Source organism: Geotrypetes seraphini, chromosome 9 (genome assembly GCF_902459505.1).
Source record: "Geotrypetes seraphini chromosome 9, aGeoSer1.1, whole genome shotgun sequence".
Lineage (NCBI taxonomy): Eukaryota > Metazoa > Chordata > Amphibia > Gymnophiona > Dermophiidae > Geotrypetes > Geotrypetes seraphini.
The window spans coordinates 28,414,288-28,441,736 of NC_047092.1; the positions used below are offsets into that span (position 1 = coordinate 28,414,288).

General features: G+C 42.7%; 1 protein-coding gene across 8 annotated transcripts in view; it reads right to left on the reverse strand.

The window, feature by feature from the left end:
- The window catches only part of ATXN7L1 (ataxin 7 like 1), a 299,444-nt gene that overhangs the window by 85,970 nt on the left and 186,025 nt on the right, over positions 1–27,449 (reverse strand). The window contains exons 1-2 of one of the 8 annotated variants that reach the window (XM_033958418.1): positions 2,683–3,068; positions 2,046–2,160 (exon numbers count right to left, since the gene is read on the reverse strand). The exons of 3 other annotated variants lie outside the window; for them this stretch is intronic. The gene's annotated coding sequence lies outside the window, so the exon portion shown is untranslated. 4 more of the 8 variants (XM_033958420.1, XM_033958421.1, XM_033958422.1 and 1 more) reach the window with 4 other exon arrangements.

The following is a 27,449-nucleotide window of genomic DNA, read 5'->3' on the forward strand; positions in this document are numbered from 1 at the left end:
TATTAAGTTTTATATTAAAAGTTCCATTTTGTTTTGATTTTTATAAAATAAACTCACCAGGACGTTTGAAGAAAAAAAAAAAAATTCCCAATTGGGCAAAAAAAGCAAGCAGTTTAAGTAAGTTAGAGAATCCATTGAAGATGACCCTCACACTGGACAGCCTGTGGAAGAAACTTTCACAGAAATGTGCAAGAAATTCAAGGATTTAATTTTGTCAGATAGATGAATTAAGGTTTCCCAAATAGCTGAAGAAATGGGCATCTCGGCAGGTACAGTTTAGAAAATAATTCATTAAAAGTTGGGCATGTCCAAGGTTAGTGCAAGATGGGTTCCACGAATGCTGACACCATATCAGAAGGCTACGAGGATCCAGTGCTGGCAGGAGAACTTGGAGATGATCCATGAAGACCAAGTTAATTTTTTTCATCAATTGGTGACTGGAGATGAGATTTGGATCCATCACAGAGATCCTGAGTCCAAAATGGAATCAATGCAGTGGAAGCACAAATCATCCCACACCCCAAAAAAAGTTCAAGACAGAAAAATCTGCAGGCAAAGTCATGGCAACTGTCTTCTGGGATGATGGACTTTTGTTTTTGGAGTTAATGCCACACAAGACAACCATAACCGGGGAGTGTTATGCCAACACCATGATCATTTTATGGGAGGCAATCAAGGAGAAAAGATGAGGAAAGCTCACAGAAGGTGTGCTGCTTCTTCATGACAATGCGCCGGTGCACTTCATGACAATCACAGGCTGCCACCCAAGAATGTGAGTTTCAGCAGCTGAACCATCCACCTTACAGTCCTGACCTGCCTCCTTCAGATTATTTCTTGTTCCGCGTTTTGAAAAAAATCTCTCCATGGACAGCAGTTTTCAAGAATTCTTTTCAAATGGGTTAAAGTCATTGCAGGAAAAGTGGATGAAGTGTATGGTGTTATCAGGGAACTATACTGAAAAATAAAACAAAATTTTTTTGAAAACTCTTTTCTTTCCAACTGAGTTAAATTATTGAAATGCCCCTCGTATGTTTATAGGCAGAGATACAGAAGAGGCACAGAGAAAAATCCGAACTGGATTCCTTCTGCAGATTGCATGCAGCCATAGGGACACTATCCACTGGTCTGGAATGTCTCACCTATTGCACTGAAAATACACAACATATCTATAAGAGTACTTGTATAAGTGTGCATGCATATTTTTTCCAGAGTTCTATGACACACAGATAATGATAAATTTAAAAGATGACATGAATTTGACTATCTGGTCAGAAGTTCAGACTAGGTGTCAGTCTACTTACCTGCAATTCACAAGCCAACAAAATACAACTTTTTTCTCTGAAAGTTGTCCCTGGAGATCTGGTTAAGTTAGAGCAAATTATTGCCTTGTGCTGAAATCTGGATTTTTTTTCCCCAGCCACCACCAGAGAAATCACTTTCCGCCCTGACTGCACCACTGCTGCTTCTAAGGAAGGTCCTATGGGGCTGCTTTGGTATGATTTTAGTTATGGTTGAAACCAAGCAACAAAATTTGGTCCCAGGTTCAGTTTCAGTTGTCCTCTATATAAGAGAGTGGATAGGAATCCTGGAACAATTAGTGCTTTTTATTTTATTAGATCAATGATTTGATTTGAACATTTAATATACTGCTAAAAAGTACTACAGTGGTTTACAATTCTAAAACCAGCTCGTTATAACAAGTTAAAAACACCTCAATGTGCCACAAAAATTATTATTATACTAATTATACCATCACATCCATAGGACCCACCCCAAATATAATCATCTAATTGCAACCCTCATGATCAAATCCACTCATTAACTATATAAAAGACCTCAATAAATAGTTGTTGCCCCTAGCATTCTGAACAAGATGATCAATTATAGAAGGAGAAATAGATAAAGTAGAAATTATCACAGGATTTAGTTTTAAGCCCAAGCATTGTTCAAGATGAGTTATGTTCAGGTACAGTAGGTATTTCCCTGAAGCAACGGAAGGTGGATTGACTTCTCAAGATCTCAAGGAATGACAGGTGGATTTGTACCTGGCTTCCCTGGTTCTCAGCCTGACTCCAATCATTATATAGCAGCGGTGTCAGCACCTTATGGGATTTATGTGATGCACAGATAATGTGTCCAAATCCACGTGCTTGTCATAAGCTGGCGAAAGAGGATACCAAGTTTTAGCCCTTGAACTGTAGGAAAACTGTTGTGAGAGATGGCTGTGAAAAAAGTGGATGAGGTGTGGATTGTTTCCACAAATAAATCTAAAACCTGGTATAGGGGTGTCTGTAGTCTAAATATGCATAATCTATTGGCAGACCACCTCATTGATACACATATAAGACAGAAATACAGCATGCCCAACAATATCAAAGGGCCAGATTTTATTCATGTTTAGCCTCCCCCCCCCCCAAAAATAAAATTAAAAAATATATATATATATATATCTATGTCAAAATTTCTGTAACTTCAGAAGTGGAAAAAAATTCTATAGAAAAAAAGATGCAAGTAAAATCTACCAAAATGCGGTTATTATCCGTATTTATACTGAAATTTTGGGAATGCATGATTTTAGCTTATTAGTATAAAATAAGATGTGCAGCATTTAGCAAGCACTAATGTACTTTCGCGAGGGTCTCTGAGAAGACAAGCTGTTGCCTAACTGAGCTCTTTACACACCGGCTTTGTTTGTTTTTCCTGAGGCCACAGTTCCCTCCCTCCCCAGAAATCTAAATTCATTTTAAAATTCTCAAACACGGGGCCCAAACGCTCTTCCGGTTAACTAGAGTACGGTGCACATTCTTTTCCCTCTGCCAATAAGACAACTTTCCAAGTCACCGAGTTACACATCTAAAAGGTTCCGGGCTCCAGAGAGCGTAAATATCCGGGGAGAGCAGATACGTTTAAATTCCACGCCGACGGCTGGAACATCCCTTTTTGACAGCTGATGAGTTACAGGGAGAACCCCCCCTCCCGAGCGACACGGGACCAATCAGGAAATAACTGAGATTAGGGGCGGGGCTCCTCTCGGGCCCGAACCTAGCGGCGGAAACAGCGCGGGAGGCCGGATTTTATTTTGGGTGGCCGAAAACCATCCGACTTGGGCGAGGGGTAAACAACAGATCCAGTCTCCGCCTCTCGCTCATGAATGGGGAGGAGGAGGAGGGGGGGAGTTTCCTCGGCTTCACTCCACCGGAACAAAGATTAAATTGCAACCCCCCTGCCCCCCCCCCCCCTACGATCCCCAGTCGCTTAAGCTATATTTGCACTTGGTGCGTCAGGTTTGCTCTAATGGACTTCGCTGGTCACGAACATCCGTCCTCGCGGCAACGGAACTACTCCCGTCCCTGCCTCGCTCTCCTTTTTTTTTTTGCCTCCCTTTTCCGTATATCCCTCCCCCCCCCCCCGAAAGCGCAGGCACAAGCGATCAAACCTTTAAAGAAACGATGCAGCGTGTTACCTGCCGTCCGCTGCTACGCAGGAAGGACACGGAAGCAAACAATGGAACCCAATTCCTCTCTGCCCCTTGCAAGGGGGAGGGGGCAGGAAGCCCCAGCCACAGAGGCGCTGTCAGTTCCAGCCCGCCAGGAATCATGGCTTTTTGCAACATCTCTTCCCCCGTTCTAGGACCACATTTGCTACCATCACCGGATGCAGCAGGTCGTTGGAGGAGGGGGGGGGGGGGTTAGAGAATTCCGATGCCCGCTGAACCGTGACGGCTGGATTTGGAATCAGATCTGTACCAGAAAGAAGTGAAGCTGCCTTAATCGTTCTGCTAGTGTAGTGCAATGGTCGGTCGGGGTGTGATGTTGGCTGGAGCTCTTTCCTTTCATAGAACTTTCCCCCCACCCCCAAGATGACATTTACGGGCACAACACTACTCACAGAGAAGAGCACAGTTGGTAATAAAAACCAATGCTAAATACTTTTCTCCAGCCTGAAAATATAGGCTCCTGTTGGCACTAAAGGTGGCCCTTATGTTTTTTCCCCAAAAAATCTATGCCTATGATTCTTTAAAATATAACTTTAGGGAAAATGAAGGAAGTACACATCAGCTTTAAGATGTATTATTTTATCCACCAAGGCCCCGATCCGCCAAGCTTACCCTGCTAAATGAGATCAAACCAGTTTAGCGCCAAAAAGTATTTCAGCTACCGCTGCCCAAAACGGCCGTGTGGTCTTTTCCATGCTTTCCATGCCTCCAATAACCATATGGAAATGTATTACAACAAGATCATCGATACTGAAATGAGCACTCCAGCCAATGCTCAGACATTGCTCAATGATGCACAAAATAAAGGGCCAGCCTTTAACGCTCCAAATTTGACAGCAGGTCAGGAGGTGCCACTAGTGCTAAAAGCGCATGTCTTAGGCGCATCTCATACACGTTCATTAAAAGACAGCTGCCACTTACATGAGTGCAGGTTGATAAAAAATAAAGGGGAAACATAGGGTATGTCCCACAGAAGCTGTGTAGATTTGAAAAACCCCAAACATATATGTATTTTGCATTTTCACATTTGCATGGTTTCTGGTAGTTCTCTGCCCCCTTGATGTTAGCTTATGATGTCCGCCAATGATGCGCTTCAATAAGGCATGCCTATGACAAAGCTTTCCCTGGCGCATGCACATATTTATGTCCCTTGCTGTGGACTATTTTGCGCTTGTGTTGGTCTCTTTCTCCAACAACTAAGCTGTTGGGATTTCCGTGAACCTCATTTGCATGCAAGGTTCTTTCGGCATCGCTCGTCATTTTGAAATTGTTAAATTTACCGGCACTGTAGCGAAGCAAGGGATTTTAATTGCAATTTTAGAGCATCACGTCCTTAGTATTATTTATTCAAATTTGCCAGGCGATATTCAACACAAACAACATGTAAATTATATGCACGCTGTTTGTGTTGAGCATCACAGTGAAAGGAGGAGGACCTGTGCACAAGAACAGAATGGTAGGTGCAGCTCTTGTGTGCAGGCCCAGTAGAGTGCAGGGCTGCGATTGCCAGAGTTCCATAGAGGTAAACAGCAGCAAGAGTAAATAAAGGGAACACCCCAAAAAAAACAACAAACCAACAACTTCCAGCTGCAGCATCTTTGCTACAAGAAGTTTGGAAGACTTTGCGAGTTCCATGGCAACTTTAGACACGGCTATTAGGCACACAGGACACACACATCAGAATGTAAAATTCAAGCAAACTGCTCCTACTGGAGAAGTGAAGCACAGCTCCGGACTAGAGAGTTGCATGGGGACAGAAATCCCATCCGTCCCCGCCAGGATTCTCTCCGTCCCCACCCATCCCCGCCAGGATCCTCTCCATCCCCACCCATCCCCGCCAGGATCCTCTCCGTCCCCCGTCCCCACCAGGATCCTCTCTGTCCCCCCCGTCCCCGTCAGGATCCTCTCCATCCCCACCCGTCCCCGTCAGGATCCTCTCCGTCCCCCCCGTCCCTGTCAGGATCCTCTCCGTCCCCACCCGTCCCCGCCAGGATCCTCTCCGTCCCCATCAGATTCCTCTCCATCCCCACCCATCCCCGCCAGGATCCTCTCCGTCCCCACCCATCCCCGCAAGGAATTACCTCCATCCCCGCCAGTCCCCATAAAAAGCAGCAATTACTTCTGACAGGATCATCAATTCCTCAGTTTCTTTTGTGTTTGCGCTGCTGTTTTCCTTGTGGAATCTCTTTGGTGGAACCCTTTTTTTGTTTTCTGTTCAGGTAATTCACTTATAAACCCCCTCTTTTACTAAGGCTGACGTGTCCATTATATTATATGGACGAACCCTGCTTCCAAAGCCTTCCATCCCCGTAGGAGTCCCGTTGGCTAGAGGGGGGTCCCCGTGGGAGTCCCATGGGCCAGAGGGGGGTCCCCGTGGGAGTCCTGTGGGTTAGGGGGGGATTCTCACGGGATCTGCGGGATTCCCACAATCCCCGTTCCCGTGTAGACCTCTACTCCAGACCTGCTAGAAAAGTTTACACGGTAAAAGATGGGCCTCCTTGCTGTACATTACACGGAGTTGCTCATTTTAATATGAATGAGCTCCTTGTAATGTATTTGCATAGGATTCTCAGTGGCTGCTACTGCCATCAGTGAAAGCCCCCCATTCTTACGAGGGGCCACTGAAAAGGCACATGTTTGACACTTTTCAAGAAAAGTGAGGAATAACTTGTAAGTTTCATGGCTCCAAATCATTCTCTTCTTGGTTGGGACTGAGAACTTTTCATCGTACTTGCTTGGTAAGCTTTTGAGCATGAGGGCAGGGGGGGGGGCTTAGCTCATGCCTTTTTATGTTTGCCATGCTATGCTAAGTTTGTATAAATAAGACCATCCCCCCTTTTATAAAACCGTGATAGCGGTTTTTAGCGCGGGGCGGCTGCAGTTTTGTAAGAGGGGGTTAGGTTTGTCATGCTAAGCTGCCATCCTATTTTTTTGTCATACTGCTATGTCGCAGCATACCATGTTTGTCATGTTATGGGTTTTTTTTTTCCATGCTCTGTTATGCATGTAAACTTGTAACCCGTTCTGAGCACTCCTGGGAGGACAGGATATAAACCCAAATAAATACATTTATGAGTAGATCAAGGTATTTAGATTCTATAGGTATTCGCCCTCTCTTGCCTCAGGTACAACGTAAATAAATGGACTCTTTGGGAGGCAAGGAAGTGTCTTGCCTATGATCTGTAGTGCTAACTCCACTACAGTTTATTTCCCACAAACAGCTCCCTACATTACATGGTATGCTGTCGACTTCCTTGTGGTTATTGTGCTTTAGTAATACATAAATATGCCTGCTGTATTTATTTTACATTCTACAGCTTCAGTTATACAATCCAGTGGAACCTTGGTTTATGAGCATAATTCGTTCCAGAAGCATGCTCGTAAACAAGTTTCAAGTTTATTAAACCAAATTACTCGTACAAAGTGAGTTTCCCCATAGAAAGTAAGGGAAACTCGCTTGATTCATTCCCCCCCCCCCCCCGAGGCCAGTGGCACTGCTCTACCCCCCCCCCACTCATGAAGCCCCCCCCCCGCTCACGAAGGCCAACCCCCGCGTGATCCACCATCCCCCCTGCGATCTGGAATCCTCCCCGCTCCCCCCCCCCGGCTGCGATCCAACATCCTCCCCATACCCATCACCCACCCGAACACATCACTTACCCCCCCATCTGGCACCCAGCACCGGCACCAACGCACAGGACATGGTGGTGCCGGTGCCCGAAGATCTGTCGTCCTTTTTGCTGGGCCTTGAGCATCTGCGCTCTCCGAGATTCTCGAGATCTCCAAGAATCTCAGAGAGAGCAGGAACTAAAGCCTTGAGCATTCGCAGATGCTCAAGGCCCAGCAGAAAGGACAACAGATCTTCGGGCACCGGCATGTCCTGTGCGTCGATGCCGGTGCCGGGTGCCAGATGGGGGGGTAAGTGATGTGTTCGGGTGGGTGATGGGTACGGGGAGGATGTCGGAACGCGGTGGGGGGGGGCGACGTGAGCTGGGGGAGGTGCCAGATCACGGGGGGAGGCGCTCATACATCGAGGCAAGCTCGGTTTCCTAGGTGCCGATTTTGCAAATGTTTTTTGCTTGTCTTGCAAACAGGTGCACTCGTAAACCGAGGTACCACTGTATTCTCAAGCCATATAAATGGCGAAATACCTGGAGGTACGGAGTTGTGCTCTGCCCACCTTTGAATGTTGCAGAATTAACGGTGGCACTTTGATTCCACCCTTTTCCTTAGTGCTCTCACTTAAATCATTAGCAGTCTGGATGGCATGGACTAATTCAGCTGCTCAGTGAGCAGAGAGAATGACACGGGACAATTTCTACCCCGTCCTGTCCCTGCCTCATTTCTTCAAGTTCCGTCCTCATCTGCACAAGCCTCAAACACTTTAAAATCCTAAGTAGCAACATTCTAGAGCTCAGACTGTGATGTCATAATGCCTCATTCCACCAATGCCTAAGCTCCGTCCTCATCTGCACAAGCCTCAAACACTTTAAAATCCTAAGTAGCAACATTCTAGAGCTCAGACTGTGATGTCATAATGCCTCATTCCACCAATGCCTAAGCTCCGTCCTCATCTGCACAAGCCTCAAACACTTTAAAATCCTAAGTAGCAACATTCTAGAGCTCAGATTGTGATGTCATAATGCCTCATTCCACCAATGCCTAAGCTCCGTCCTCATCTGCACAATCCTCAAACACTTTAAAATCCTAAGTGTTCAAGGCTTGTGCAGTTAAGGCAGAGATTACAGGAAAGGGACAGCGACAAAACTCACAAGGACAGGATGGGGAAACAGCGGGGACAAATTTGTTCCTATGTCACTCTCTAATCGCTATGAAAGGGACATGTTGTACAAAGTAGTACTTTACTTTTTTTTTTTCTCCCATTGGATACCGTTCTGCTCCAACATGAAAGTTAATGAATATACTTTTCACTTTTGAGAAATAAATATTGAATCGTGAACTTTTATGAAAGATCCGTGAAAAGACAGCATCCAAGGTTGAAGCCTTGGCAACTGGCATCCCTGCCCACAAGTTATAAACTTGTGCTAATTCCACCCCTTCTTAAGCATGTTTTCAATATGGTCGTGCTGATTGTAGAGGGTCCATTCACCCATCTATCAAAATCTACATACACATAAGGACTTAGATGAACACTGCAGCCGTCAGCGGCAAAGTGGCAGCCCTGTCAAATTCCAGCATTCAGATCTGTCTGGCAGGCTGCCTGTAGGTTATTATGTCAGTCCCCAAGAGTAGAACTGTAACTTTGACTCCAGCACAGAAACATTTTAGCCGCTGCCTGCAAATCTCCAGCCAGCCAATTCCAAATCTCTGATGTCACAATTGAGAAGACCTTAGTCTCCTCTCCTTACCATCCTAATCACCCCTGTAAGGCTGGCATGCTTAAAAGATTACCTTAAGGAAGCATAGTTATCCACCTGGAGTCTAGCATTGCATCAGAAATTAAGGATGTCGGTGCTTTCACGCTGTCATCACCAAATGCTTAAATGTAACCCTTTAACTGTAACCAATGCAATCTGACCAGAGAGGTTTGCAAACTTTCTCTGCTTCTGACACCGGGTTAAATTTGTACTGCCACATTTAGGCTATCTTCAAACACCGTAACCATTTGGATGGAAGACCCACATACAGGTCACTGCAATAGCCCCACTTATTTTACCATATTCTCAAGTTATTCTTGTCCCACCCTATCCCAACAGTCATAATCCTTTTTTAAATTCACACATTGAGTTTATAATTGTATAATAACACAATGAGGAACATTGCTGAGAAGAAATTTCTACAAAACTATTGTAATTTACAATAAAACGCTGAAAAACCAATATAATATGATGAGGGTATACATCGTCAAGCAAGATATACAAATAAATATTGTACTCATTCTAAACAAAGATTAAAAATTAAGGCCCTCTTTTGCTAAGCTGCAACAGATGTTTTTACCATGGCCAAGGAATTCTATGATATACTCGCTGAAAAAATACGACCACATCATCACCGCTTTCCAAGACTCACACTGGCTCTCAGTACAAGCATGCATACAATACAAATTCTACTGCACCCTATTCAAAGCCCTAAATCAGGGGTGTCCAATGTCGGTCCTTGAGGGCCGCAATCCAGTCGGGTTTTCAGGATTTCCCCAATGAATATGCATTGAAAGCAGTGCATGCACATAGATCTCATGCATATTCATTGGGGAAATCCTGAAAACCCGACTGGATTGCGGCCCTCGAGGACCGACATTGGACACCCCTGCCCTAAATGGAAACGGACCAAGCTATATAAACAACCATCTAATTAATCAGGAAAAACACATCCAGACCAAGGAGAACACAGGCATACTTTACCCAACTTCAATCAAAGGTATACAAAGCAAAAAAATATATGATAGACTATCAGCCACCAGAGCAGCGAGACTAGACCGCCACCTCTCCAATCTGCTGACCACGACGTCCTACTACAAAACATTCAGGGAAGAATTGGAAGCTATGCTATTCGAGAAATTTGTCAAATGATCTAACTAAATCTTATCGACCCTTCCCCAGATCCCAATGCAAATTCCATCAACCTTGTAATCTCCCAGGCCACTTCTTTTTGTGAACCGCCTAGAACTGAAAGGTATTGGTGGGATAGAAGACACCAATGTAATGTAAGAGACAATTGGTGACCAAATTTTATCAATAACCTGTGACCTATTAGCATTCTCAGCAGCTTTAAATTCAAGTCCATTGATCATGAAAATAGTACACCACCAAAAAGTAGTATTTAGTAAAGATGTATTTTTCCAGTTTGAAAATATCATTTGTATAGTAACAGCCAAGACAATATCAATCAAAATTGCCATTTATCCAATGGAGTAAATAAAGCTAAAGATCTAAACATTATTAGTTTAAAAGACAGGTCCTCATAATAGGAAGATATTTCTTAATTTCAAACCATATTGAAGTGCAAAAGGCCATGAAGATTACCCTTGTTGGAGAGGCAATGCCAACAAATGTCATGATGTGGAGTAGAATAAAAGGACTATTCATAACCATCAAGATGTTGAAAATGCCAAATATCTATTAATCCCATGATTTGCATTGTGGATAATAATTCTGTTCCCTTTTTTTGTTTGTTTTTGAATACAAGCAGATCGATGGTCAAAAATAATGTTCAAAGTGATATTAAAATCATCGGGCAATAAAGTTTGTACAGTACTAATTGTGTTTCTCTTATTTTCTGTATAAAAACAGTGGTGTCTAGATTTGGTGCATATATATATTCATTATGGAGAATTTAACAGATCCAAGTTCTAACATGATAATGGCCAGAGAACCAATGGATCAAAAGATTGCTGAATGATTTGTATAAGAAGATTCTTTTTAAATAATATGGCCACTCCTCCTTTTCTAGATCGGTAAGGTGAATAAAATGAATGACCAACCCACAAGGGGTTGTTGAATTTCCCACAATTAGATTCTGACAAATGAATCTCTCGTATGTCAACATTACATTTCTTTTGGCATATTGAAAGATTATTTGGTGATTAATTGGGTGGTTTAAACCAGTGTTTCTCAACCTTTTCAAGCCAAGTACCCCCTAAGCCATCCGAGTACCCCCACCCAAGCTCTGCCCCTGGCTCCACCCCCATAATAATAGTACTAATTGTAATGGGGAGGGGAATGCCAATTAAACTTTTCAAACAACATTAGATACATAAAAAGCACTTGTACTGATTAGTCACTATGAGCAAGTTCTCTCACACACATCCCCTCCCCCTTCCAGTGGTCTGACATTTCCCCTCCTTTATGGCCCCCCCTCCCAATCCAATATTTCTCTCTCTCTCATCACATGCAGCATTTTTCACCACTGCCCACCGGCCCCATGCCCATTCCTATCGTCCCTCTCCAGCACCATTCCACATCTCTCCCTCCATCACTATGTCCAATATTCCACAAATACCACAAATGACTGGGACCGCGAATCGTCGACCGCGAATGACTGGGGGAGCACTGTAGTAGTAGAAAACAGAGAGTAGGTTTAAATGGTCAATATTCTCAATGGAAAAGGGTCAATAGTGGGGTTTATCAAAAAAACTTACAAAATCCCACTGCTTTCACAATCTATCTATACACCATCAGGGAAGAAAAAACACGAATAGTATTTTAGAAGACAGTAGATTAACTGAAGAAAAACTGAACTGCATGTAATAAATAAATATAGCTGAGTTTCTATACAATACTGATATATTTCTACTATCATTTTTACACGATAGGGGTTTTCTGCGTTCATACATTTATTAAGAAAGGGAGCACACCTTTTGTCTACATATGCTCATCATGGCTACTGAAATGTCAATGTTTTGGATAGCTCTATGTCTAATAAATGTTGGCACTGTCATCTAGAAGCAGGGACTTTAGATCATTTATTATTCTATTGCCCATTTATTATGAATTTCTGGAAATCAATTTGGGACCAAATTAATTGTTTATTAGATAACCCAGTGGCATTATCATATGATACTGTGCTATTTGGTGTGGCAATGAGAGCAAAAAGTCAGATTTCTACAAAGAATAATAAATTATTACTCATAATGACTGGTGTTGCCATTCAACAAATTACGTATAATTGGAAAGATTGGAGTAGATTAAATTATAATTTCTGGTGGAATTCTTTATGTCATGTTTATAAAATGTTTCAGGAAATTTCAAGATGTGTGGGAGCAGCGGTAGGTATCAGCAGCAAGGGCCAGTACAGGAGGGGGGCAGGCTTTAGCTTCGGCGCTGGAGGGAGGCAGGAAGGCAGGCTTTAGCGCGGCAGATAGGGAGGGAGCTAGGCTGGCTAGCTTCGGGGGAGAGGGGTGGAACAAAGGTTGGAAGGCAGTGAGGGGGGGACATAGGAAGGAGCACTGGGTGTACTAAAGGCATGGGAAGGGGCACTGGGGACACTAAGGACATGGGAAGGGGCACTAAGGACATGGGAAGGGGGCATTGGGGGCACTAAGGACATAGGAAGGAGGAACTGGGGGCATTAAGGACATAGGAAGGAAGGAGGGAGGGAATAGAAAGGGACAATTGTTGGGCCTGAGTGTAGAAAGCGGCGAAGGAGAGAGAGAAAGAAAGAAAGAAAGACAGACACATCTACTCTAGCACCCGTTAATGTAACGGGCTTAAACACTTGTATACAATAAATGCATGGGGTTGACCAAAGGGCATTTCACTGCTGTTCAGCACCATAGTCTGGACAGCTCCTATGGCAGACAGACAGACAGCCCTTATAAGTACTTTATAACTGTTCAAATGTTCTTAAATATAAATTTAAAACCTACAGACTATATACATGTCTACTCTGTTCCATTACTGAAAAGGTTCTCAGGTGCAACTGCTTCTTACTGAAAGGAAGCTCAATATAGTGTTTATAAGATATGACTTGTAGCAAATATGGGGATTAGACTTTGCTGATCAAATATGGGCATTAGACTTTGCTGACTTTGCTTTGCTGACCAGCAAAAAGGTAGAAACGCACACCTTCAAGAATTGCTCCAGATGCTCAGCCCCTCACTCAGGCTGAGAAAACAAGTAGGCATGTTCTCAACTCCTAAGATTAAACCTGTAGCCCAAATCTATTTCAAGAGAAAGACCAAAGGAAATGATTTGCAGTTCAAAGTTCAATTTATTTGATATACGGCAAATATCAAAAAGAAAATAAGAGATTTACAAAGTCATGTAAAATATCGGTGTCAGGTCAAGAGCGCGCCGGGACAAAGGCGCGCGCAGACAACTGAGTGCAACGTGGAGGCGCGCGCCAAAGAAAATGACTGTTTTAAAGGGCTCCGATGGGGTGTGGGGGGTTACTTTATACAGATTGCGCCGCGTTGTGGGGGCGTTGTGGGGGGTTTGGGGGGTTGTAACCCCCCACATTTTACTGAAAACTTCACTCCCTAAAAAACAGGGAAACAGTTAAGTTTCCAGTATAATGAGGGCGGTTACAACCCCCCAAACCCCCCCACAACGCCACCACGATCTGTATTAAGTAAAGTGGGGGGGGCTCCCCAACAACCACCCCCCCGGCAGAGCCCCTAAAAACACTCTTTTTCTTCGGCGCGCGCTTCCGTCTTGCGCTCAGTTGTTGGCGCGCGCCTTTGTCTTCGGCGGTTTTGTCTATGAACCAAAATATCAGGGGAAGGGATATATCAATCACAGCATAACAAGTATAAACAATTAAGCCTACAAAACATACAAAAGGGTGGGAAAAGTTACAAACTCTAGCATAGATGGGCTAAGAGGTAGAGAGAGAACAACAAAGGGTGTTCAGAAGTCTCTCATATAAGGAGCAAAGGTTCCTTAGAAGTGCTCCCAGCAGAATTAAGTCTATTGATACACCAGGGAAGGCAAGTGAGAAATAGTAGGCGTTAAGCCAGTGGTTCCCAAACCCTGTCCTGGGGGACCCCCCAGCCAGTTGGGTTTTCAAGATATCCCTAATGAATATGCATGAGAGAGATTTGCATATAATAAAAGTGACAGGTATGCAAATCTCTCTCATGCATATTCATTAGGGATATCTTGAAAACCCACCTGGCTGGGGGTCCCCCGAGACAGGGTTGGGAACCACTGCTTTAAACTGAGACAAATTTCTCAAAAGATTTCTTGAGCCTCAAAAGTATAGGGGCAGGTTGTTCAAGAGAGTGGGAACCAAGTACGCTGGAACAATACGTTCTAGTAGTATCGTAATACACTTGGCAGAATGAAGGTACTAAAGCGCACTGTTGTGAGGAGCATAGAAACCTTCAGGAGAGTATGGGATGAGTGAGCCGGTTGGCCAAGGAGGGAAGGAGTCCAGAAGACTGGATCTGGTGACTAAGGATATTCAGTTTGAATGGAATTCTATAGGCAAAAGCTTTGGTGGCGCCTAGCTTAGAACACTATTATATAGTATCCCAGATTAGGCACATCTGGGATTGGAAGGTTGGTGAGCCTCTGAAACCCTACACACAAACTGAGCAGCATTATGTTCTGGGTTCTGTGGTTAATCACCTTTTATGGTCTTTCAAAGAGAAGAGTTAGCTTACAGATCTATGAATCCCATACATACACTCAAGAATGTACTACATGCTTGGCAACAAATTCTGGTAGAAAAATGGAGGTGAAACTGGAAATTCTGATTAGCACTTTCTTTACATCTATTTTGGGTAGCCCACTACATTTTTACAGTGCAAGGCTTATAGATGACAAACTGCCTAAGCTCAACTTTTTGATAAAACAGTCCCTATAAATCCTTTGCAAGGGGGAATATGGTCTCGACAAATCTGATTTTTATACATAACCAGGTTTGGAATGGGTTGCTATAGAAAGTGTGGAAAGAAACTAAATAGAAAACAGTACCCTTTAGAGCAGCTATGAGTGCAGTAAAAAAGGATCTAAGGCAGCAGTCTCAAACACGCGGCCCGCGGGCCACATGTGGCTCTCCAAGTTTTATTTGCGGCCCGCAGTCTGGACTGGATAATTCCTTCCTTTTGAAGCAGCAGCGGGTCTGGCCGGTTCGTTCCATTCAAAGCCGCGGGTTGGCGGCTCCTTGCGCTATTCACTCCTGCATCGGAAGCCTCTCTGACATCACAACATCAGAGAGGCTTCAGACGCAGGCGCGGATCTCGCAAGGAGCCGCCACCCGTGGCTTTGAATGGAATGAGCCGGCCAGACATGCTGCTGCTCCAGTGGCGTACCAAGGGGGGGGGGCGGTCCGCACAACTGGTCACCCTCCACTGTTCTTCAAAGAGTGCGGCTCGCGGCTCGTCTAGAGCAGGAGTGCCCAACTGCTTCCCTTCCCTTCTCACCGCTGGCACCATGCTCTTTGATCTCCCTGCTTCTCTCGCCGTCCGACCTCAATTCTGACGTCGAGAGGACATTCTGGCTAGCCAATCGCTGCCTGGCTGCCCATTCCGTCCTTTCCGACGTTAGAATTGATGTTGGGCAGCGAGAGTTGGTCGGCCCCGTGGAGCTCTCGGCCTGTTCCCGATGGCGCCAGCAGCAGCAGCAGCCTATTCCCCGGCGGCAGTGGCATGGGGGAGGGCAGGAAGGAAGGAAGAAAGAAAGAAGGGGGGGCAGGGAGCCAGAAGGAAAAAAGAAAGAGGGGGGGACAGGGAGCCAGAAGGAAAAAAGAAAGAAGGGGGGGGACAAGGAGCCAGAAACAAAGCAAAAAATGAGACAAGGAATCAGAGAAAGACAGACATAGAAAAAGAAAGAAAAAGTTGGGGGAGGGAATGAGGTCTGGAGGAGAGGAAGCATACAGGAGGCTGAAAGAAGAGAAGAAATATTGGATGCACAGTCAGAAGAATAAAGTGCAACCAGAGACTGATGAAATTACCAAACAAAGGTAGGAAAATGATTTTATTTTCAATTTTGTAATAGAAATGTGCCAGTTTTGAGAAAGAAAAGATATTAAACTTTAAATGTGAGTGCTGCAGAAAAAATAGAGTACTTGGAGGGCCGCAGAAAAAATAGTTAATGTCTTATTAAAGAAATGACAATTTTGCATAAGGTAAAACTGTTTAAGGAAAGTTTTATAAACTATAAAGAGTTTAACCTCATGCAAAATTGTCATTTCTTTAATAAGACATTAACTATTTTTTTTCTGCGGCCCTCCAAGTACCTACAAATCCAAAATGTGGCCCCGCAAAGGGTTTGAGTTTGAGACCACTGATCTAAGGGGTTAATATCTTCATTGTATGTTATAATTCAACAAGCCATGTTTGAGAAATTAAGATACTATATATGAATGACTTGGGAAACAGACTTTTAGAACAGACATTTAGAAAATGTTTAAATTATGGAGGAAAGCCATCTGGGTTCTTGGGTAATACTGTAAAATTGATAGATTTATCTTATTTTGCCTACACTACCATCTGAAAATAATCAACTTTGCTTAATCGGGCTATAATTGTCATGTTTGAAGTTACATATTTTATATTTTTTTGTAATGTTATGGTATACATATAATGGTTCAGATGGAGATGGTGTTCTGTGTAATTACATTTTTCAGCAGTGTATTATTATTTTTCATGGGATCTTGCCAGATACTTGTGACCTGGATTGGCCACTGTTGGAAACAGGAGACTGGGCTTGATGGAACTTTGGTCCGTCCCAGTATGGCAGCTCTATGCTCTTATTCAAGTTTTAAAAAAATATTTGGTGCTCACCTTATTCTGGCCCTCCAAGTCAGAGTGATATGAAGATTTTCTCTCTCTTTTTTTTTTTTTTAATTCTTTATTCATTTTCGTTTGTTACAACAAGTGTAGCAAATAAACTCATTTAAAACTTAAAGATAAACACTTGATTAACTCTCATATAAGCATCAAATTTAACATTTCATTACAAATTAAAATTCTATAATATTTTAAATATTATGAAAGAAATCTAACATTTATATCATCCTTATTGAATCTAATAGTCCCTCCTCCTCCCTCCCTATTCAATAAATCATAAAATTATTCTTACTGTGAAATTATTGAAATACTCATGTATTATATAATAACAACAAGTAAAACCCACCCTTTTCCCCCTAATCAAATACCTTAACATGGGAAAAGTTAATCATTCATTACAAAAATCTGTTAACGGTCCCCAGATTTTCTGAAATTTACTAATATAACCTTTTTGCGTTGCTATTGTGAGCTCCATTTTGTATATATGACACACAGAATTCCACCAAAAATTATAATTTAACCTGTCATATGTTTTCCAATTGTATGTTATTTGTTGTATTGCTATTCCAGTTAAAATAAACAAAAGCTTCTTGTTATCTGACGAGATTTGACTTCTTGCTCTCATAGTTGTTCCAAATAAAATAGTATCATATGTCAAGGCTACCGGATTTTCTAGCATCCTATTAATTTGAGGCCAAATTGATTTCCAAAATGATAAAATAAATGGACAATAGAATAAAAGATGATCTAATGTCCCAGCTTCAAGATGACAGTGCCAACATCTATTAGACTTAGAACTATCTATTTTTTGCAAACGAACAGGGGTCCAAAAAGCTCTATGTAAAAGAAAAAACCACGTTTGTCTCATAGATGCTGACACCGTACATCTTAACCTCCAAGTCCAAAGTCTTTTTTTTTTTTTTTTTTTTAACTAGAATTTACCAAAAGAAAAGACACCATGCCAAGGCTGTGGCATCAGAGTCACTAAAAATGTACTTCTAACTCCAGCTTTAAAACAAAAACTTAAATTTATCATTGTATACTTATATTTTGGGGAGTTAGGTTCTTTGTTCAAACTTCAAACAAACGTATTTTGTGATCTATTAGTCCTTATTTTATACAAAAAGAAATATCTTAGGTGTAAGCAATCAAATTTATCTTAAGAGTTACTACACTTAGCAAGAATTGGAGTCAGACAATTAAAAAAAAAAAAAAGAGTCAGAGTTGAAGGTTTGGTGTGCAAACTCCACAGCTTTGCACTCTGCTCTGTTTGAGGGGTTAAAAGCATGAGATAAGTCCAAGAATTCTGTATGGCTGATATAACTGCATACATGACAACAAAACACTTTGGTGCTGCCAGCAGGATTCAAAAAGATAAATAATTCCTTACCCTGGCACATACAATGCAAGAAAACTTAGAACCAGGTATAATCAGCAGGCAAAGAAGAAAACCCATCAAAAAAACGAAGGTGGAAAAGTACACACAGCATAAATAGGTTTTTAAAAATATTACTGGTGGTGTGAATTAGCTGACTCCTGATTTCCTACATTCTGAACTATATCCTCTGTCGACTTCTTCCATTCTGTGTTGAAGGCAAGTACACTTCTCCCTCCGTATTCGCTGTGATAGGGGATTAACAGAACCGCAAATACAGAAAAAACGCAAATAACTTTTTTATATGTTATTTGCTGTTTTCTATTAAAAACCACTGTAAATATGGTGAAACCGCGAATAACATGGTGGGGGAGAGACCTGGCCTGTTCCTGAAAGTGAGGCAAAACACGAGGAAGAAAGTGCTGGGAATTGGCGGTTTTCTCTGTAAACGCTTGGAATCAGCAAGTTCTCTATGCAAGCTGACATAATTTGGGGGGAGGAGCCAGCAAGCTAAAAACCGTGAATAATCGAAACTGCGATTGCTGAAACCACGAATACGAAGGGAGAAGTGTACACTGAACTGCGAGATCACGCGAGGTCCTTTCCAGTTTAACTATTTAAGCAGTTACAAGGAAACTAATACTACTAGAGATGAAGTGTGCAACACTTCCTGCTTCAGTGCTAGAGGCCACAAATCTCGTTTCTTTCAGTATTCAATTTTATTACTATGAAGAATTTTTAAAAAAAATCATTTTGGCAGCTGCCCAGACTTTCTCAGAGCTGAAGACAGAGGCCATATTTGGAACACATCAATGGGACCTTTTTGCTTATGCCACCAGATGATGGTACTGTTCATATTGCAACCGGGAATCCATCTTGCAAAAAATGTCTGCCACTAGAAGTTCAAGGGAATTACAATCAGCAACTTAAAGAACTGCAAGAATGACTTAACAGTATCCATTTAAAACACAGAGCAGTGCTGTTTGCTAGACAGACTTACCTACTAAAATAAGGATTCACATTTTTAAGGAATCTAGGGACCTTTTTACTAAAGCATGGCATGCGCTAAGGCAGGGGTAGGGAACTCCGATCCTCGAGAGCCGTATTCCAGTCGGGTTTTCAGGATTTCCCCAATGAATATGCATTGAAAGCAGTGCATGCAAATAGATATCATGCATATTCATTGGGGAAATCCTGAAAACCCGACTGGAATACGGCTCTCGAGGACCGGTTCCCTACCCCTGCACTAAGGACTCCTTTTACGAAGGCGCGTTAGGGCCTTAACGCATGGAATAGCACGCGCTAGCTGCTACCGCCTCCTCTTGAGCAGGTGGTAGTTTTTTGGCGAGCGCACACTAAAAACGCTAGCGCACCTTTTTAAAAGGAGCCCTAAGTGCCACTTGGTCTATAGGTATAAAATAGGACATACAGCACTAGTAATGCCCGATTCAGGGGAAAAAAAATTTCTATTTGATTTGGCCTATTGAATCCATTTTCTTATTCGATTTTCTCACCCAATCAGGCTTTTTTTCCCCCCAAATATCCTAGCAGGTTTATTTTGTAGCCTCTTCACCCATCCCACCCCTACCCCCCTTTTCCCTCTCCAACCCCATGCCAGTGCTGTGGTATAAACAAAAAAAACCCCAAACTTTTCCTCTGTTAGATCCTAGCTCATGGTCGCAGTCAACACCAGCTCTGGCAGGATACACATTTCAAATCTGACATATTATAATCACAAAACAGAAAATATTTTTTTTCTGCCTTTTGTTGTCTGATCATTTTATTATTCAAATCATGTTAGTCCCAGGCTCTGGTTTCTGTTGGTCTTCTGTTAACTTACTCGCCATTTGACGATTTCTTCTTTCTCCGTGCTCACCATCCACTTTCCCTTCCACTGCCATATCCAAACATTTCTGTTTCTTTTCCACTGTCTATCATCTCTCTTTCTCTCTGTCTTGTGCTCTGGGTCAAACCTCTCTATTCCCCTCTTAACATGCACAATATTTCTTTCTCTCTCCTCATGCACCATCTCTCCCTGCCCTCCACCCTATGTCCAACATTCTCCCTCTCTCTTCTCCATGGATATTTCCCTCCCCTCTATCATATATGCAGAATTTTTCACTCTCACCCCTTTCTACCTCTTTTGTTGCATCTCTCTTTTCCTCTCCTCCACCTAATGTCCAACAATTCTTTCTTTCTCCTCTCCCCCCTGTGCAGTAACTTTCCATCTATCTCTCCTACCTCCCTGTGCAGCAGCTTTCCATCCCTCCCTTCTATTCCCCTGAGCAGCACCTCCCGACTGCTCCCCCACTACCGTGAGATCTGACATACCTTCTAGCCTCCTCAAGCAGCAGCAACAGTGGCGGTGGCTGGCCAGCAGAGGCATCGCTGCTTGCAGCCTGCCCCACCAGGATTTCCCTCTGCTACATCATCAGAGACGTCATCACTGATATGGCACAGGAAAAGCCCCGGTGGGGGAGACCAGAAGCATCCTGTTCAAAGTGCTGCCTCTGCTAATCGGCCACCACCGCTGATGCTGCTTTAGGAGGCCCGGAAGTATGCCAGGTCTCACTGGGTTGAGGGGAAGGGGTTGATCACTGAATCGGTGAGTCCAAATTTTTTCAGAGAATGACGTGAATAAGTTAATTGATTTGAACTGGCGAATCAGGCAAGCCATAGGTGCACTAATGTCCATTAGCACTAACTCAGGCTTTAATACAAGGGCCCCTTTGCTACAGTTCAAAACAATTAAGATCCTCTGTTTTCAATGTCCCAATATTTTATGGATAGCCCAGCAGTGTCCTGTGGATAGATAAGCAATGGGAGGCTGGTGGCTTTGGGTAGGGGGGAGCAGAGTAAAGAGTGGTCATGCTTTTTGTTGGGCCACTAATATAAACAGGGTTAACGATTATGTTGTTTTGTAAACCGCTTAGGTTTAGGCGGGTTAGAAATTTTTAAAATGAGTAAATGGCAGAATCCAGATTTTGAACCAATTTCAGCACTGAAGCCCCAAACTGAAATTTGGTCAGCCTTTACTTTGGATATCACACTCAGAAAATGTAGAAATCTGAAAAAAGCTTGAAACAGGTACATGAGCCTGTGGATGTGTATATTCCAGGATAAACTGATAGGCATCGGTAAACCTGTCTTGCCAGAGGGTAGGGGTGTGCAGTCCAAAAATGTTTGTGTCCTGTTGTTTACAGGAATTTCTTAACTGGGGGGAAGGGGCATTATTGTGTGTTAAGAGTGGAGACTTTCAGAAAGCATGTGCACTTTGCAAGACGCGTGAAACCTACATTTTATTTGAGGGGGGGGGGGAGGTTCCTATTTTCATTTGAAAATGACATGAGAAATGTTGCCACTTTCCATAAATTCTAAAACAATGCACATCCTTATGGCTTACCAGTCACAATTCTGATAGCAGAAAAAATAAATACACTAGGAAGGATGAAAGAGAAAGAGAATCCCCCCCACCTCCCCCATCATAAGATACAAAATTGGACAAATACAGACAAGGGGAGTTGGCCAAAAAAGTTTGGCAAATGCTATCTGTTTGGTCAGGGCTCACAAGCAGTTTGTTTTTGCTTTCTGTTAACGACATGCTGAGCCAACGGCAAGTTAGGAAATCCTCCTCTGGAGGAAAAACAAAAAAAACACATGTAATGTTACGATCACATCTTGAGAAAAACCACCAGCACACTACCACATGGAGCAAAGCCTGCAATACATAACCCGAGACTTAGCAGAGCAAAAGCAAAAGCCTCCAGTGTTTTGAAACAAACAGCAGCCACCTGGCTTCAAAGGTGCTGGGGTAGGAAACGGGCCCCTGTTGCTATTTTATCTTCTAACTGGCAAATTGCAAAAGATCAGCAACAAGCAGACTTAACAAATTCCCCGTCAAGAGCCCAAATATATCTGTTCTGTTATGCCAAAGATTTCTCTCTCAGATCTGGGTGGGGAGTTTTGCTTTGTTTCTTTGCTATGTTCTGTTCCGGGGTGGGTTTGTGTTTTGTTTTCTTGCTTTCAGTTTCTCAACTAAATGGTATTTTCATCTTATCTAGAAAGCTACAAATTCACCCAGCACAGCCCGCCAATGCATAAAGCTTTCAAAATCCCATCCCTCTGCTGGACAAAGCCATAAAACGGGAAAATAAAACCACTTACGGAGAGGAGCCGACTGCCAGCAACTAAAAACATGTCATCGTTTGGGAACCTGGAGGTAGTTCTCATTGCCACAGGCTCAGACAGTCTGATGGCTCTAGAAAGCCCTGCTGCAGAAAAACACAGTGCAATGACAATCGCACACCAGCAGAGCTAACTACACAGGCACTTGTTAACCACCAACTTTCAGGTCCTACCAGTTGGACGCCAGAAGTTCAGAAGAAGAGACTCTGAGCCAAGAACAACAAGGGTAGGGAAATAAAAGCTGCAGGGTTTTTCTCCTCTTCTGCTTAAATGTTTCAGCTAGTCTTTGTCAGCTTACTTCACAACCTACCATCAACTCCAGCACAAGAAATAAAATGCTTCGTGTTTTAAAGATTTTATTTTAACTCCTTACAACTCCTATCCCTCAATTCCTTCCTAATCAGCTCTCATCGGGAAGCCATTGTTCACTGCCAGTTCCCCCATATCTAATGTGACCATACGTCCCATTTTTAGATCGCCTGTCCCGTTGTCCCCAAACATAGCTTTGGGACGCTAAAATGTCCCGTTTTCAGAAAGAGCGTCCTGAAGCTGTGCGTGGAGATAACGGGACAGGTGATCATTAAGCACGGGATTTCTCTGATGCAGCAACAGATCAGGTGCTTTTGCAGCCGTGGCTGCACAAGGAAGTTCTGGGCCAGCCAATCATTGCCTGGCTGGCCCGGAACTTCCTCTCCGACGTCAGAATTGACGTCAGGGGGAAGGCTTGTGCAGTCATGGATGCACGCACCTGATCTGTTGCTGTGTCAGCTTAGAGAAATCTGCAGCAGCGGTGGCTTGGGGGGAGGCATGGGGAGAGAAAGAAAGAAAGGGGGGATAGGGAGAGAGAAGAAAGACAGAAAGGGAGCAGGGAGAGAGAAAAAGAAAGAAAGGGGGGCAGGGAGAGAGAAAAAGAAAGAAAGGAGGCATGGAGAAAGAAAAAAGAAAAGAAAGGGGGGCATGGAGACAGACAAAGAAAGAAAGAATGCACAGTCAGAAGGAAGTGCAACCAGAAACTCATGAAATCACCAGACAACAAAGGTAGGAAAAATGATTTTGTTTTCAATTTAGTGATCAAAATGTGTCAGTTTTAAGAATTTATACCTGCTGTCTATATTTTGGACTATATTTATTGGGGTCCGGGGAGGATCGTTTTGAGGCAAAAAATAAATGGTCACGTTATTAATTTTCAGGTCATTGTAACAGATGGAAGCCCGCAGAAGCAGCATTCACAGCCCTCAGGTGGGGAGGCACTCTTGTTCCAACAAGAGTCGGTGCCTCTGGTTCCTTACAAGTCTTCCTCCAACAAAGACGGTCATAAAAAGGTAGAAGAGATATAGGGGGAGCAGCAAATAATGTGTTATGGTTCAGTAGCCTTTGGTCCTATAATCTGGCTAGCAGTCCGAAGGAGCAGAAGAAAACTGGTCAAGTTACTAGATCCATCCCTTATTCCCCTTACAAAAATTAATTTGCCTGCCCTGTTTATTATCTTTATCAGCTACCACTTTTGCAGAGCATCAGCATCTGGTGATAAACCATTTCCTCCTTTTTGGGGGGGAAAAAGGTTACCTTGGTTTATATTCAGATCAGTTTATATTTGAGTATATACAGCAAACTACAAACAAGACATCTAAAGATAAATGCTTTTTACTATTAACAGGTGGTTTTGTTTAAAGCTTCTGGACTATGGATTTCACAATTTTTTTTCTGAAAGTGGATGTGAAAGAGTATGTTAAGTATGTGTTTTATGCCATTAAACACTGACTGGAAAGTAAAATATAAAACCAGGAAGGTTTTTCAGCCAATGATGGGTAAGGGGAGAGCTGAAAATTTTTTCTGACCCCCAAATTCTATCCTGCTAAAGAGATTTCAGAATATGCATATATACCCATATCACATTAAAAATCATATCTGAAACCCGCTTCTCTATCCATTGCGGCTCTTAGTAAATCTTGGGTCAATCATTTTAGGAGAAAATGGCTATTCTAAAAAGGTTGCTGACCCCTGTCCCAGACAAACCATGACATTGACCAGAGCTACTCAAAATGAAGGCACATATCAAGACTTTGGTAACTTTTTTACCACTTATTCTAAATATGTCTATTTATTCCCATCGTCCTATCCCATCGCTGCCTTTTAATGAAGGCTGAAAAATCAAGTGGACAAGCTGGATGTCCACAGACAATATTTGTTTCCTATTCAGAAATGCTGGTTATAATCCTTTTGTTCCAATGGTACCACAGAATATGGTGTGATCAAGTCAGCCTCAAAACACATACCCTGAACTCTCCCACTCATGTTTTCACATACAATGGTCTTCCACATTAATGAAATACTGTTCATTACATTACATTACATTAGTGACTTCTATTCCGCCAATACCTTGCAGTTCTAGGTGGATTACAAAAGAAGATAACTGGACATTTCCAGGAAAATTACAAATTAGGGTGCTGTTTACATGGTTGAGACTTTGATGGGAAATTTACAAGAGTGGGGATAGTCTTGGAGATGTTAGGATTTCTTGATAAATTTTTTGAACAACAGGGTTTTGATTTCTTTTCGAAATGTTGCCCTACTATACTAATCAAACAATAGCACTAAATCTCTATAAAGCATTCAATTCATAAAATAATATAAGGCTAGATCCAAACTTCGAATCAAGCTTCTCAGAATGCTATATTGATCCTCAGATGCACCACTCCATGTTCAAACTTTATCATAACGTTTACTTTGATGTGCAGAATCTTACCTGGATCAATTTTATATCTTAATCAATTGTTTTTTTTAATATCTTTTTATATTAAATAACATATCATTTAAATATTCCCAAGTGTTTAAATTTTTTTAGAAATCATTATAAAGTGAACTTAGCTTTGATTTGTGGTCATTGTAGGGACTTCTTTTGCCCACATGTTTCGCCATAAGAACATAGGAAGTGCCTCTGCTGGGACAGACCTGAGGTCCATCTTGCCCAGCAGTCCGCTCACGCGGCGGCTCAACAGGTCCAAGACCTGTGCAGTAATCCTCTATCTATACCCCTCTATCTCTTTTTCCAACAGAAACATGTCCAATCCCTTCTTGAACCCCAATACCGTGCTCTGCCCTCTGGAAGCGCATTCCAAGCGTCCACCACACATTGGGTAAAGAAAAACTTCCTAGCATTCATTTTGAATCTGTCCCCTTTCAACTTTTCCGAATGCCCTCTCGTTCTTGTATTTTTCGAAAGTTTGAAGAATCTGTCCCTCTCTACTCTCTCTATGCCCTTCATGATCTTATAAGTCTCTATCATATCCCCACGCCCGGCAGAGGAAATCAGAGCATGGGAAGGCCGTGAAGCAGCGTCTTTAGTGTGATGCGGCCGCTGCTGGAGCCGGAGGTTTGTGCGTCTCGCGGTGGGAGGGTCAATGGGGTTTCGTGTGCGCCGGGAAAGGGTACACGGGGGGGGGGGTGGAGGTGGCGAACAACGGCGGCGAAGTAATGTACTCTGTCCTATCACAACCTCCGGAAGCGCATTCCAGGTGTCCATCACCCTTTGAGTGAAAAAGAATTTCCTAGCATTTGTTCTAAACCAGTCCCCTTTCAATTTCTCCGAGTGCCCCCTTGTTCTTGTGGTTCCCAACAGGCTGAAGAATCTGTCCCTCTCCACTTTCTCTATGCCCTTCATGATCTTGTAGGTCTCTATCATAACCCCTCTAAGTCTCCACTTTTCCAGGGAAAAGAGCCCGAGTTTCTCTAATCTCTTAGCATATGAAAGTTTTTCCATACCTTTTATCGGATGTGTCGCTCTCCTTTGCACCCTCTCGAGTATCACCATATCCTTCTTAAGGTACACTTTCTCAAGGCCGAGTCCCTAATTTTGTCAACGCCATCCGTATTGACCACTAGCTTTTTACCCACTATACTATACATCATATTTACCATACTGTGTTTGCCATACTATGCCTACCATACCACGATCTCTCATGCCATGCCTGCCACAGTTTGCCGCTACATGTCTTCTATGCAATGATTCATCACGCATGACAACCTTACCATTTTGGCAAGTCGTGTCAAACTACTTTAGACATATTTTGGTAATTATGATGTTTGCCGTACTATGCTCACCGTGCTATGTCTCATCATACCATGTTTTGTCATATTATGTTTTTACCATGCTTTGTTAACTATGTTTTGCCATGCTATCTTCTACCATACTATATCTGAGAGTGTGTCGCAGGGGTTAAAGCTACAACCTCAGCACCCTCAGGTTGAGGATTCAAACCCACGCTGCTCCCTATGACCCTGGGCAAGTCACTTAATCCCCCCATTGCCCTAGGTACATCAGATAGATTGTGAGCCCAACAGGCAGACAGGGAAAAATACTTAAATACCTGAATAATAATAATTTTATTCTTATATACTACCAAAGCCATAGAAGTAGAATGCTAGGAAGTTCTTCTTTACCCAACGTGTGGTGGACACCTGGATTGCGCTTCCAGAGGACGTTATAGGGCAGAGTACAGTACTGGGGTTTAAGAAAGGATTGGACAATTTCCTGCTGGAAAAGGGGATAGAGGGGTATAGATAGAGGATTACTGCACAGGTCCTGGACCTGTTGGGCCGCCGTGTGAGCGGACTGCTGGGCGCAATGGACCTCAGGTCTGTCCCAGCGGAGGCATTGCTTATGTTCTTAGTTCGAGGCGATTCACAATAAGAAGAGCTGGACAATCAGCGAAATAGTTACAATGTAAAGTTGTCGAATACATGTAAGCAGAATAAAGAGAATCAGAGAAAAGAGGTAGTTAGGGAAATGGCATTTCACATTAGAACAACTTCTGGCAGCGTGTGTCGTGAATTTATCAAATCAACAAATCAAATCAACTGATCCTGCACAAACATTTTTAAAAAGTACTATCTGGTTGTTTTACCTTTTGATTCAAATGTCAACAGGACCTGTAACAATATTTTTACTACAATTTTCAAGGAAAATATATTTAAGATATATATATATTTTATTTTTTTTTAAACCTTATTTATCCTGCATTTCAGATACATTTTTAAATTAAGAATAGATTGTTCCAATATACCCTGATGAAATGATACAGTAAATATTAGAGTATACTATATAGAAAAAACACTTGCAGACATTGGGAATTAAGAGAAGGATATTACCCCTGGATTGGAATACAGTAGGGAAATTACAATCCTGTTAGCTCAAGGCA